This window comes from Myotis lucifugus, unplaced genomic scaffold, assembly GCF_000147115.1.
Source record: "Myotis lucifugus unplaced genomic scaffold, Myoluc2.0 scaffold_356, whole genome shotgun sequence".
Taxonomy (NCBI): domain Eukaryota; kingdom Metazoa; phylum Chordata; class Mammalia; order Chiroptera; family Vespertilionidae; genus Myotis; species Myotis lucifugus.
In genome coordinates this window covers 242,050-253,115 of record NW_005871404.1, presented here as the reverse complement: position 1 = coordinate 253,115, position 11,066 = coordinate 242,050, and positions in this window count along the sequence as shown.

Below are 11,066 nucleotides of genomic sequence, written 5' to 3'. Positions count from 1 at the left end.
TCTGTTGGCCATTTGTATGTCTTCTTGGGAGAAGTGTCTGTTCATGTCCTCTGCCTGTTTGTTTGCTGTTCAGTTGTATGAGTTCTTTATGTATTTTTGGATATTAACACCTTGTCAGAGTTGTTTGCAAATATCATCTCCCTTTCAGTTAGTTGCCCTTTTGTTTACTTGTTAGTTTCTTTTGCTGTACACAAGCTTTTTAGTTGGATATAGTCCCATTAATTTATTTTTGCCTTTACTTTCCATTACTTTGGGGTCAAATTCATAAAATGTTCTCTACAACCAAGGTCCATAAGTCTAGTACTATATTTTTTTAATGTAATTTATTGTTTCAGGTCTTATATTTAGGTCTTTGATGCTTTTTGAATTAACTTTTGAACATGGGGACCAACTATAATCTATTTTCATTCTTTTGTATGTGGTTTTCCAAATTTTTCACCACCAATTATTGAAGAGGCTCTCTCTTCTCTATTGTGTATTTTTGGCTCCTTTGTCAAAATTATTTGCCCACATACATATTGTTTTATTTCTAGGCTCCCAATTCTATTTTATTGGTCTGTGTGTCTGTTTTTCTACCAATACTGTGCTGTTTTGATTATCATAGCTTTGTAGTACAATTTGATGTCAGGTAGTGTGATACCTCCAGCTTCGTCCTTTTTTCCCCAAAATTGCCTTGGCTATTTTGGGTCTTTTGTGATTCCATACAAATATAATGATTACTTATTCTATTTTTTTAAATGACATTGGGATTTTGATGGAAATTGCATTAAATATTTATATTTCTTTGGGTAATATGGCCATTTTAACTATGTTGACTCTTACAATCCATGAACATATAATATCTTTCCATTCTATTGTATAATAATGCTTTGTAGTTTTCAGAATATAGATCCTTCACATCATTTGTTAAGTTTATTCCTAGATATTTTATTCTTTTTGTTGCAATTGCAAAAGTTTGGTTGTTTTTTTTTTTACATTTCTTTTTCTGAAATTTCATTGTTAGTATACAGGAATGCAGTGGATTTGTGTACATTAATTTTATATCCTGCAACATTACTGTATTTGTTTATTGTTTCTAATAGTTCTTTTTGGTGAAGTCTTTAGGGTTTTCTATATACAGACTCATGTAACCTGCAAAATGTGACACTTTTACTTTTTCCTTCCCAGCTTGGATACCTTTTATTTCTTCCTCTTGCCTGATCACTCTGGCTAGGATTTCTAGAACTACATTGAATAAGAGTTGTGAGAGTGTGTATCCTTGTCTTATTCATGATTTTAGAGGTAAAGGTTTCAGTTTTCACCATTGAGTATGATGTTAGCTGAGGGTTTGGCCTTTATTAGGTTGAGGTGTTTTTCTTTTATACCTATTTTATTGTTTTAATCATAAATGAATGTTGTATCTTATCAAATACTTTTAATGCATCTATTTGTAAGATCATATGATTTTTATACTTTATTTTGTCAAGGTAGTGTATGACATTAATCGGTTTGCATATGTTGAACCATCCTTATGCCCCTGGAATTGTGATATATAATTTTTTAATGTATTATTGTATTTGATTTGCTAGTATTTTGTTTAGGAATTTTGCATCTGTATTCATCAGAGATCTTAGTCTGTAGTTTTCTTTTTTTGTGTTATCCTTGCCAGGTTTTGGTATTTGGGTTATGTTGGTCTCATAAAATGCGTTAGGAAATATTGTCTCTTCATCAATTTTTTGGAAGAATTTGAGAAGGATAGGCATCAAATCTTTGAATCTTTGGTAGAATTCACTAGTTATACCATCTGGTCCTGGGTTTTTATTTTGAGGAGTTTTTGATGGTTGCTTCAATTTCCTCACTGTTGATCAGGCTATTTAACTATTCCAATTCTTCATGATTTGGTCTAGGAAGGTTATAAATTTCAAGGAACTTATCCATTTCTTCTAGATTATTGAATTTTGTGGCATATATAGTCTTTCATAGTATTTTAGCATGATCCTTTGAATATCTGTGATGTCTGTGGTAACTTTTCTTCTTTCATTCCTGATTTTGTTTATATTAGTCTTTTCTCTTATTTATCAATCTTTTCGAAAAACCAGCTCTCAAATCTCTTAATTTGTTCATATAGTCTTTTTGTTCTCTATTTCATTCAATTTTGTTCTAATTTTTATTTATTTTTATTTTTGTATCAACCACTGAACCATGCTGGCCAGGCAGAACAATTAATTTTTTAATATACCATGTTTTCTTTAAACACTCGAATCTTTTTTAGTAGTATTAAGAGTTATTTTACTGAGTACTAATACTCCAATTTTGTTCTAATTTTTATTATTTCCTTTCTTCTGCTAATTTGGGGTTGCTTTTGTTCTTTTTCTAGTTCTTTAAGATATAATGTTAGATTGTTTACTTGGAATTTCTCTTGTTTCTTGAAATAGGCCTGTAATGATATAAGCTTCCCTTTATTTCTGCTTTCGCTGCATCCCAGAAGTTTTGATAGGTTGTATTGTCATTCTTATTTGTTTCTATGTATCTTTTGATCTCACCTTTTATTTTTCTTCGACCAAGTCATTTAGTAGTATGCTGTTTAATCTCCACATATTTGTGGATTTCTTCACTTCTTTTTTGCAGTTGATTTCTAATTTCAAAGCATTGTGGTCAGGAAATATACTTAGTATGGTTTTAATTTTCTTTTTTTTAAAAAATATATTTTATTGATTTTTTACAGAGAGGAAAGGAGAGAGATAGAGAGTTAGAAACATCGATGAGAAAGAAACATCGATCAGCTGCCTTCTGCACATCTCCTACTGGGGATGTGCCCGCAACCCAGGTACATGCCCTTGACCGGAATCGAACCTGGGATCTTTCAGTCCGCAAGCCGACACTCTATCCACTGAGCCAAACCATACTTAGTATGGTTTTAATTTGCTTAAATTTGTTGAGTCTAGTTTTGTTACCCTACATATCTATCCTTGAGAATGTTCCATGTGCACTGGAGAAAAATGTATAATCTGATGTTCTTTGATGAACATCAGATTATATTCTCTCTTCTTCTAATTAAAGTAAAGAAGTTATGAAGAAGTTAAGTCCACTTTGACATAGCAACCTTGGGAAGATGGACCAGGGAGTTGTAGACATAGGTTTCTTTTTAAAATTTATTTGTTTCATTTTAGAAAGAGGGAGACAGACAAAAACACACCGACTTGTTTTTCCACTTATTTATGTATTCACTGGTTGCTTCTTATATGTGCCCTGGATGGGATACAACCCGCTATCTTGGTGTATCAGAACGATGCTCTAACCAACGGAGCTACCCTGCCAGGGCTAGACCTAGTTTTGATAGAGAAAAGCAAGAAGAGGGAACATATGAAATCTGAGCCACAGTTATGAGGTTTGCCTAATGGACCAGAATCTCCTTCTTATTTAGAAGATGCCCTTACAATGAATTCAAGCCCTTCACCTCTTTCTGGACAGAAGCTTGGTAGGGACTCACCTGTAGAGGCCACCCAACTGTGTATTCCCGCTGTCTTGTGACTTTTGAAGGGTGAATTAGCATTGTGGGGACAGACATGATTGGTGTCACATTCTACTTTGTCCATACAGTCAAAAACAATTTTGCCTCTTTTCCCTTTCTAGAAATATCTACTGCTAATACCAAGTAGATATTCTGAGGTCTGACCCTCTCTAGAGCATGACCTGAATGAAGCCAATTTACTAATCAGGCTGACTATGCTCATTTACTCAGGGACCTCAGAAACTTGTTAAATTTTGATGAATATACTCTTTTAAAAATATGTTTATTGATTTAAAGTGGATGAGGAAGAGAGAGCGAGAGAGAGATAGAAACATTGATGAGAGAGAAACATCAACATTGATCCATTACCTCCTGCACGCTCCTTACCAGGGATTGAGTTCACAACCCCAGCATATGTTCCGATCAGGAGTAGAACTGGCGACTACTTGGTGGTTGGGTTGATGCTCAACCACTGAGCCACACTGACTGAGCTGATGAACATACTCTATAGGAGCTAAACTCAGTGTCACAATCGAGTCAAAGCTGGCTCTAGTTACTTTTCACACCACTTTGAAAGTTGAAAATTCTTTTGAATATATTCCTTAACATGAGTTCAGATAATGCAGATTTCCTCAGAGCACTAGTTATGAAGACTAATTCCACATGATAAGTACTATGAAAGCAATGGTGACATTATAGTCAAAATGTCTTTTTAAAAAGGAAAAGGGGTAAAAAATGAAAAAGTAGTGAAAATAATCCAGTGTCTCCTTGTTTGGACATAGTGTGTGTGCTTCTGACTCCTGGGTAATTGTGTCACCTTTGTTTTATGCTTCAAAGTCTACTGTGGTAGGTGGACACAATGAAAATTCAGTGTCTGTTGAGTAAATACAAGGATTGTTGATTTCAGCTTTATTATAAGGAATTACAGAAATTCTTTAGACTCACAGCCTGCTGAGTAATTTAGCTGTCTCATCCTACTGTTGAAGGTAATCTACCAGCTTCAGAGCTACCTGCACTAAATAACCTGCATAAAGGAACTCTAACTTTAGCATTGATTCTATGATCATTAACATAAAAGCTGTTAAACTGTAGCTAAGAATAATTATGTTCTTAAAGAATTTATTTATACCAGGTTCTTAGAGGAGTCAAATATCTTATTTATGCGAAAAAAGGGTCTGGGCCTTTCAGGATTTGTTCGAATCAGAACCAGAAAAGAGAACTGGTGGGACAATTAGGGAGAAGAGTGGGTTTTTCTTGTTGTTGTTCAGGTGGGAGAAATAGCTGTGATTTTATATGCTGATGAGAATTATCTAGTAAAGGACAAAAAATATAACATGAAGATAGGAAAATTGCTTGCATTTTGGCATCCTTGAGTAGGTGAGACTGCACTAATGGCTGGACTGGCGTTAGGAGCACAGTGACAGCTGAAAGGTGAAGGAGCGGCATGGAGCTGCACACTTGGTAGGTTAGTAGATGTGGGGGTGGTGGGAGACCGTGTAAGTTCTTGTGGTTGTTTCAATTCTCTTAGGAAAGTTTGGTCATCTGCTGAGAATAAAGATAAGAAGTGTTGGGGGTGTGAACAAGAGAAGGAAGGAAGAGTCACTTAGGAAAAAAAGGGGATGATAGCCAAGGAAAATGTATGAATTCTGGCTGCAGTAAGGTCTTGAGGTTTATGAGACCTGACACCATGGCTGTGTGGTTTGCTTTAACCATGTTAGACACATAATGAAGGAACAATTGAATTCAATAAAAATGTGGTTTATCAAGCTAATACTTTAAAACGAGAAAGGAATTAAGGAGTTGAGCGTGTTTGCAAAAAGCTACTTTGTAGTGGTTAACCATGGAATTTAATCTGAGTAAGGAGGGAGAGGGGACACTGGTCAATTAATTTAGATTGTCACAATGTTGTTTAAAAATTATTGGTATTAGGTATGTTATGGAGAATAAACTGAAAAAGTTAGGAGCTTTTGGTAAAATAAGGGTATGTAGGAGTAAAGATTTTAAAAGTACTTGCAATTATTGCTAAAGACAAGGTGAGGGTTCGATAATGGTTGATTGAGAATAGGAAGACAGGCTCCTCTGTGCATAGGAATACAAGGAATGGAGAGGCCAGACTACTGAAAGGATCATGACCAGGAGTGGACTTTAGAGTAAGAGTGAGCTCGGAGGTACAGGAATGATAGGGAATGACCTGGGAGTCAACAAGAAGAAGTGGATGGGCTAGTCCTGATGATGATTCAAAGCAGGAGTTTAGGAAACAGAATAGGTCCGGCAGTGGTGATGAGAAAAGACTAGGTCAAATGATTCAGTAAATGGAGGAAAGAATATGACACAGCTGAGAGGCCCATAAAAGACGAAATATCTCCATATCTTCATATGACCTGATATGAATAGGAACATAGTACAGAGTCAGTATTTCCTTCTGTACATGGAGCTATGTATATTATCTACTAAATTAAGCATGTTTATTTTCCTGTTCATACTGAGAGGATGAATTCTCAGTGTGTCTTGCTACTCTGCTCTGCCACTGACTACAGTAGTTGTGTAAACTTGAGCAATTTATTTGAACTCACTGTGCCTCAGTTTCTTCATCTGAGAAGTGGAATCAATAATGGCATGTGTACTTTATAGGCTTGTCATAAGGAATAAAATGCGTAAACCAGAAGATGACAGTTTGGAAACTTTGAGTCTCACCTCAGACCTCCCAGTCACGCCTATGGAATAAAGCCTCCATGAAACCTAAAAAGACCAATTCAGAGAGCTTCCGGGTGAGTGAACATGTGAAGGTGCTGGGAGAGGGGTGTGCCTGGAGAGGACATGGAGGCTCCACACCCTTGCCACATAGCCTGTCCTGCAAATTTCTTCCATCTGGATGTTCAACTGCATTCTTTATCATATCCTTTGGTAATAAATTGATAAATATAAGTAAACTTTTTCTGAGTACTGTGAGCAAAATAATAGAACCTGAGGAGGGGGTCATGGGAACCTCCTATCATTATAGCCATTCAGTCAAAAGTACAGGTAACAACTTGGACTTGAGATTGGCATCCTGAGCTGGAAGGGGTCATTGGAACCTCCAACTTGTAGCTGGTCAGTCAGAAGCACAGTTAATAATCTGGGCTTTGCAGTGGTGTCTAAAGTTGAGGGGAGCAACCTTGTGGGAGTGAGAACTTATCCTGTAGAATCTGAAGCAATTTCCAGGAGACAGTGTCAGAACTGAATTGAATTGTAGGATAGCTGGCATCCAGAGAATTGTTTACTGTTTTGTTTTAATCTTGTTAAAACTTTTCATGCTGAATCTGATTACACCTCTAGATTGAGTTGTCATTTTAAAGGAGAGAAACTTGTTGAAAGGATTCCACTAGAATTTGAAATAAAAATGGTGACATATGCTACCATTACAAACAACTGAGTTTCTTCAACTAAAAAATTGCAATGGAAAAGAGGTTTAGTGGGAACTTCTACATGAAAAAGCCTTAAGAGGCATATTAACTTACTGTAATATATGGACTTTATTTGAATTCTAATTTGAACATATTATTAAAAAACTATAGTCTAGGGGTTAGTAAACACTAACTAGATATTTGATGATATTAAGAAATTTCTAGCTTTTTATGTGATAATATGTGGTTAATTTAAAAAACTTATGCTTTTAGCAATAAAAACTGAAATTTTTAAAGAGGAAATAATATATCGTCTGAGGTTTACTTTAAAATAAGAAAATAGGGTGTGTGGGTGGGAGTATATTTGAAAAGGGACCCACTATGATTTCATAATTGCTTAAGCTGGATTATGTGTGCATGAAGTTCATCATACCATTCTCTTTAGTTTTGTATTTCTTTGGAACTTTCAAATAAAATTTAAAAAATAACAATCTCTCTTCTTGAGAGAGATATGATGAATTTATGGCATGATAACAGTCTTATATCCCATATGCCAATAATTCCCATATTCTTCTCACCCAAATCCTGGCATACAGCAAACAAACCAAAAGCTGGAGGTGGAGAGTCTACTTGCCCTGCACATTCAACAAAGTCACAAATTTGTTTTCAAATATTTTGCAATAAGGAAAAGCAAGATGTGTTTTTCTAACACTTTACCCTCACAAACCACATTTAGTTTTTACGACATTTGGTTTGTTTCCACTGGATTCATCAAAATGTTTATGGGACTCATCAACATGTTTGTGGGTAAAATCTATTTGCTAAGTAACATTTCTTAGAAAATTTTTCTCAGAAATTTGCCAAAACCTTTCCTACTCTCCCTTATGAATAGGAAGTGAAATAAAGAACTTGATATGAAGACACTGTCTTTGGATTTCTTAATAAGACTAGACAAATAAGAGAGTTATGAGTTCAGCCAACTTTATTCTCTTAGTTTCACGATGAAACAGCATTTTCCAAACATCAGAAAATGTGTGTTCTTTCTATATATTTAAGATAAAGTTCAAATGAATCATCAATCTGACTGCTGATTTATAGATCTGTGAGTTTTAAAATACATTAAAAAAATTAAAGCAATGCTTTAAGAGGGCTGAAATTCAAATAGTGCAAACAACCTTTTCATGAAAAGCAACATACTCTCGTCTTACTCATTCTCTCCATTTTTCCTGCTTCTTAGGGGAAAACACTGGTTTTAGTTATTCTCTCAGACATATGGAAAGATAACTCTTAGGCATAATCTTGTATTATTTATCCCCAAACATGCTGATACATTTTTATTTTTATTAAATTGATGTTATCTATTAATGATAATAATAGATGAAGACTTAACCTCCTCATACCACCCCAACTTGTTTCCTCCTTCCTTTCAAATTATGCAGTCTTTCTATACTGGATATCACAACAATTTCAAAAGATACATTTAATTTTCTATTTATTCTTCTATTAATCATAGGCAGTGCCTTGTGACTTGTATTCTGTGGAGTATTATATCCTGCTTTCTTTCCACCTTACATCCTTCCTATTACTTTAAATATTTTTCCAGCTCCAACTTTGCTTGTATAGAATCAAGCTTTTTTTAACATTAATATTTCGTATTGTAACTATTTCCTTAGTTGACTATAGAATATCACCTCCCTCTGGTATTGTGATTTCCACTATCCTTGTTGAGACCTACAGAGTTTAGATTCTATTATCTTTTCACCTTCATTTATCCCTCACAGCCACAATTCCTTACTTAGCTTGATTAGATTCAATTCCTTACTTATCTAGTTTAGATTCAATCATGATAGCAACTCCCCTTTATAATTTTCTCCTCTCTTCTTTTTGTCTTACTCATATAGCAAAGCCTCATTCCCGGTATATCTACATCTTCACCTGCTCTTGTCAGTACCTGCATGCTTGTACATGTCTGAAGGTAAATGTACAACTGAGATGAATGGTCTCACTCTACTTTCATGACCACTAATATACAATACTAGAGGCCAGATGCACGAAATTTGTACAAGAGTAGGCCTTTCTTCCCCTGGCTGCCAGCACCGGCTTCCCTCTGGCATCCAGGACCTGGGCTTCCCTCACAGCTCTGGCTTTATCTGGAAGGTCGTAACAAGGATGTCCTGTCTAATTAGCATATTATGCTTTTGTTATTATTATAGACTAGAGGCCCGGTGCACAAAATTTGTGCACAGGGGTTGGGGGGAGTGTCCCTCAGCCCAGCCTGCACCCTTTTCATTCTGGGACCCATTAGGGGATATCCGACTGCAGGTGTAGGCCAGATCACAGGGATCTGGCCTAAACCTGCAGTCGGATATCCCTCTCGCAATCCAGGACTGCTGGCTCCTAACCACTCGCCTGCCTGCCTGCCTGATCACCCCTAACTGCCTCTGCCTGCTAGCCTGATGCCCCTAACTGCTCCCCTGCCAGCCAGATCCCCTTAACTGCTCTCCCCTGCTGGCCTGATCTCCCTAACTGCTCTCCCCTGCAGGTCTGATTGCCCCTAACTGCCTCTGCTCGGCCCTGCACTGTTGCTTTGTCCAGAAGGACGTCCGGAAGGTTGACCAGAAGATGTCTGGTCTAATTAGCATATTATATTACCTTTTTATTAGTATAGACTAGGGGCCCAGTGCACTAATTCATGCACCTTGAAAGGAACTGTGGGCCGCAAGGCTGTGGTGGGCACAGGGGCTGGTCTCGGCCCATCCTCCGTGCCCCCACCTAGCCCCTCCTGCCACTGTCACTTGCACCTGTTGACAGCAGAGCGATTAGGGCTACAGGTGTGAGCAGGGCTGGCACCATCAGCAGGTGTAAGAGGGGGCTGCTGCCCCAATCGCCCCTCGGGAGCAGGGAAATGTGGAGAAGCCCTCAGGGGTGATTGGGGCTGACAGCCGCCACTTGCACCCACTGATGGCACCAAGCAATCAGGACTGGAGATGGGCACTGGCAGTGGGTGCGAGCAGGGCTCAAAGAATTTTCAGTAACCACCAGAGGCTCGCCTCATGACAGCGACCAGCGCCCTGCCTTGGTCTAGCATCCCCACTCACCTTCTCCACTATTTCACAATGGCTGACGCCCTCCATGTTTTGCACTCTGCCACCTGCTGCCCACACCCACCATGTTCCTTGCTACACTCCCTAGTGGTCAGCGCACATCATAACGACTGGTTGTTCGGTTGTTCCGCTGTTCAATCTATTTGCATGTTAGCCTTTTATTATATAGGATATCTTTACTGTTGCCCAGTATTCGTATTATATTTCCTCAGCTTATTGATACTTTTACCATTAAAAGCACTATTTTATATCTTGCCCTCAATTCTTCAGCCCCTTCATAGCTGCTCTCAAAATATTAGTTGTTTTTTTTAAATTTCACTGGGAAATTAAAAACAATGGCAAGAGAATTTCTGAAGGCTCTGACCACCATCTTATCAGTATCTGTTCTGTGACTATGAATGAACTCTCTGTGCTCTTATCTAAGGTCAGCCTCTCCACTTGTATCCTAGTCACAATCAGCCTTTTCCTACTTTAGGACATTTCTCCAACAATTAATTGTCCCCTCTACCTCTTACATCATAGTCTATCCTCTGAATCACTGCATCAACATACACACAATCTGTAATTTCTTACATCTAAGTTTTTAAAACTTCATTTCTTGATTTATCTTTCAAGCCAATTCTCCATTTATCTAAAGATAAAATTTCTGGAAATAGTTGTATATGAGAATATAATAAAAATTATTGAATTGTGCACTTTAAAGGGGTAAATTGTATGGTGTTTGAATTATACATCTCAATAAAGCTGATACATAAAAAGAAGTTTTATATTCTACTTCTTTTGCTTTTCTGCTTTCTTTCCTCCCATTTTCTGTTGAACCCTCTCCAGTCTTCAGTTTTACCACACCACAGAAGTGCTCTCACGAAGATTATATTTTCTCTCTCTTTGCTAAATACAATGGTCTCATGTTAGTCTTCCTCTTCATGCGTATTTGTTTTTGACACAATTGATTATTCCTTCTTTAAACCATTTTGTTGTTCTCTTCAAGGGTACTTGGCACCCCTCCTCCCTCACTGGCTGATTCAGCTTATCTAACTGATCTCTTTACTGTGGAATGTCTCAGGGCTCAATCCTATTATTTATTCTGTT